At 49.4% G+C, this 3,720-nt stretch overlaps 1 pseudogene; it reads right to left on the bottom strand.

The window, feature by feature from the left end:
• Positions 1-1,155: 1,155 nt before the first annotated feature.
• LOC105542579 overlaps positions 1,156-3,720 on the bottom strand; it is a 5,801-nt pseudogene continuing 3,236 nt past the window's right edge.

The following is a 3,720-nucleotide window of genomic DNA, read 5'->3' as shown; positions in this document are numbered from 1 at the left end:
ATAATAATCACATCAGGGTAAATCTGGTAACCATCACCTCAAGCACTCACCATTTCTTTGTGTTACAAACGTTACAATTATATTCCCTCTATAATGCTAAAATGTACAACAGGCTGGGCACTTACATGTTCAACCAAATCATATGGTTACCAGCTGTCTTAGAAATAATCACTAATAAAACCGAGAGAGCCTTGACTATTCTGGCCTGGCAAGAAACACAGACGAGAAGTACTATCTATCAAAATAGATTGGCTCTTGAGTACTTGCTAGCAGCTGAAGGAGGCGCCTGTGAGAAACTTAACCTTACTAATTGTTGTCTACACATAGATGACCAAGAACAAGTAGTTGAAGACATAGTTAGAGATATGACAAAACTGGCACATGTGCCCGTGTAAGTGTGGCATGGATTGGATCCGGGGGCCATGTTTGGAAAATGGTTCCCAGCACTAGGAGGATTTAAACTCTCATAATAGGAGTTATAGTAGTAATAGGAACCTGCTTCCTGCTCCCTTGTTTGCTACCTATACTTCTTCAAATGATGAAAAGCTTCATCACTACCTTAGTCCAACAAAATGCTACAGCACAAGTGTACTATATGAATCACTATTAATCTGTCTTGCAAGAAATCATGGGTAGTGAGGATGAAAGCGATAACTTCCACTAATGAGTGAGGTTCTCAAAGGAGGGGAATAAAGGAGGAGAAACTTGGTGTCCTTGAAATTTGTGTCCTTCCTGAGGAGGAGAGGCGGGAGGGGTGGAGGTGAAGCCCACTCTCGGTGTAGCCTCACCCCACTACCGACCTCCAGCTACAGCTCTCCTAGGGAGGGGGGTGGAATATTATGGCCTGAGAGATGTTCAGAGGAGGCTCTGATCCTCCCTGAGCCTCAGTTTCCTGAGTGTACAAAGGATGTACGAAAGATGGGGTGATCTATGCCAGGTGTCTTAATGGAAGGTTTAGATGCCCCTTCCTCCAGATACACTCGCAAATATAACTGCTGTGCTATCATCTCCTTTTTAGGAATCTGAAGAATCTGCTGTGTGACCCTAGACAAATGAATCTGATTCACTCTGGGCCTTGGTTTTCTCCACTCTGAAAGGGGTAAGATGTTTCCTTCCCTTTTGCCTGGGTGCAGGTACTGAGTCGTTAAGGGAGTATCAGCTGATGACTGAAGGGTAGATTCTAACAGGAACTTGGAAGCCAGGGAAATACCAGCTACACCACAGAAAGGACAGCTGGGTGAGGGAGGCCCCTGCTGGTGTGAGCAGTGGCCTTGCAGCAAACAGTGGTCTCTTACCAATGGAAAAGGGCACAAAAGCATCACTCTTCTTAAACTGTCTCTTCCCATCCAGGAATTACTGGGGATTGAAGTACTGGGGGTTGGAGAAGAACCTGGGGGTCTCTCAGCACAGAGCCCAGCATAGGGAACATTTCTGTGCCCTGGGAGGGAGGAGGAAGGTGTGTGAGATGAGGCGGGTTGGGGGATTGGTGAAGGTCCACAGGGGCTGGAGGGAGAACTAGGGTGCTCCAGGTGAGGGTAAGTGGCAGGCATGGGAGTTGGGGACCTCTGAGGGAGGAGTTTTGGGGGATAGAAGGTTCATGTCCCTGAGACAGGAAGTTTGGGAGACATGGGGTTCATGTCCTTTTAGGCAGGGTGTTCAGGGAACATGAAATTTGTGTCCTTAAGGCAAAAGGGCAAGGGGAAAGGAAAAGGAGACTCATGTCCCTTGAGACAGGGAGTTTGTGGACATGGAGCTGCTTCCTCTGCGGCGAAAATTCTGTTGAAGATACAGGATTCAGGTGTCTCTGAGACGGAAGATGGAAGGGATGTGGTGACTGGAAAAATCTTTGATTTAAGGAGTGGGACAGGGGCTAGAAAGCTTCTCATGGAGATGGGATGCTGGGGTCTCAGGGAGTGTGTTGGAAGTCCTTCTAGGCTGGTGGGGGGACATGCAGCACCTTCAGGAGGAAGACATCCTGAAACTTGGTGTCCTTGTTGACCCTGTGGGCCACAGCCATGGGGATCACGTCTCCAAATCTTTGGATCTCGTGGATCACTGCCTCCGTGTAGGGCATCCTGGCCTGGTCCTCAAACTTGGGCTGCCGGTTCTTGCCGATCACTCTGTCAATCTCCTCATGGACCTTGACTGGGGGAGGAGGGGGAATGTGTTTAGGTATTTAGGATCTCAGAGCAGGGATGATAGTCCAAATAGCTAAAATGGGGTGAATGACATGGCTCTGTGTATGACACGGAGGTAGACCATTCATAACAGACATTAGTCATTCGCATTGTTGGAGCAGGGTCCTGTTAACCAGGTTGTGCCAGAATCACAGGGGAGGCACAGGGAGGAACTCAGGGGATGATCCAGAGGAGCAGGCAGTGGGCACTCAGTGGGCTTGGGACGGGAGTGACTGACCAATCACTGCAGACATTTTCAGTATTTTAATAGCTAGTGAGACTCAGCTGATGCTTGTCAGCTGAATATTGCCCTGTCTCTGGACAGCAAAGCACGTCTCAGGGTCCTGGGATCTGGGACAGGTGGGGACATTACACCAGGGTCAGTGGAGTTTTGAGGGTCTGGGGCTCTCCACTTCCCTCCCCCTCCAGCCTTACCCTCCACCTCTGGGTGCTTCATGAGCAGCAGGAAGCCGTAGCGCAGGGTGGTGCTGACGGTCTCGGTGCCCGCAATGAAGAAGTTCAGCGCGGTCAGCACCAGGTTCTTCATGTAGAACTCCATGTTGGGGTTCTTCTCCTCCTGCAGGGAGAGGGGGCTTTAGACCAACCTCACTCCTCTTGCCCTCAGGGCCCTGCTAAGGCTTTTCCTTTAGATCTACCTCTCTTTGATTCAGACCAAAGGTGGAAAGAGGGACCCTAGATCTACCAGGCTCACTCCAGGTTCCAGCCCTTGCCCTGGCTGCTGGTTCTACCCAAAATGCTCTTCCTTCTCACCTAGCTTACCTGACTATCTGTCCTTTAACTATCAGATTCGTTATACCTTTTTTTTTTTTTTTTTCCTAAGTTAGAGACTGGGTCTTGGGATGTGGCTCAAGCTGGAGTGAAACTCATTGGCTCAAGCAGTCCTTCCGCCTCAGTCCCAGGTAGTTGGGACTATAGGCATGCACCACCGGGCCAGGCTCCGTTGTCCCTTTTTTTAAATGGTAGAAATATTTAGAAAAAGAGGGATAGAGAGATACAATGAGAAAAAGCACAGATGTTGTAAGGTCGAGTGAGTCCGAGAGAGTGAAAAAGAGGCATAGTTTCTCTGACAGACAGACCTTTAAGCAACAGCATCCTATTTCTTCCCTAAAAATCTTGATGCTTACTGTGGAGGAACCCCCTCCCTTGATCCTTTCTCCCTGAGCTTAGACTCCCTAAAGCCTTCCCACATGGGAGACTGACATCCACATGGAGGTGGGGATCCTGCAATGTACAGCCAGGTCACCTGTCCACAGAGGTGTGTCTGCTAACCAGGGCATGATAGGTTAGTGAGCATGGTGGCTAAAAGCACCAGCCCTTGGATCACCTGAGGTCAGGAGTTCAAGACCAGCCTGGCCAATATGGTGAAACTCCATCTCTACCAAAAATACAAAAATTAGCTGGGTATGGTGGTGGGCGCCTGTAAGCCCAGCTACTTCGGAGGCTGAAGCAGGAGAATCACTTGAACCCAGGAGGTGGAGGTTGCAGTGTGCCAAGATTGCACCATTACACTCCAGCCTGGGTG

The sequence above is a fragment of the Mandrillus leucophaeus genome, unplaced genomic scaffold (assembly GCF_000951045.1).
Source record: "Mandrillus leucophaeus isolate KB7577 unplaced genomic scaffold, Mleu.le_1.0 Scaffold106, whole genome shotgun sequence".
Taxonomy (NCBI): Eukaryota; Metazoa; Chordata; class Mammalia; order Primates; family Cercopithecidae; genus Mandrillus; species Mandrillus leucophaeus.
Note: the sequence above shows the minus strand (reverse complement) of the source record. Positions and strands in the feature narration are given on the sequence as shown.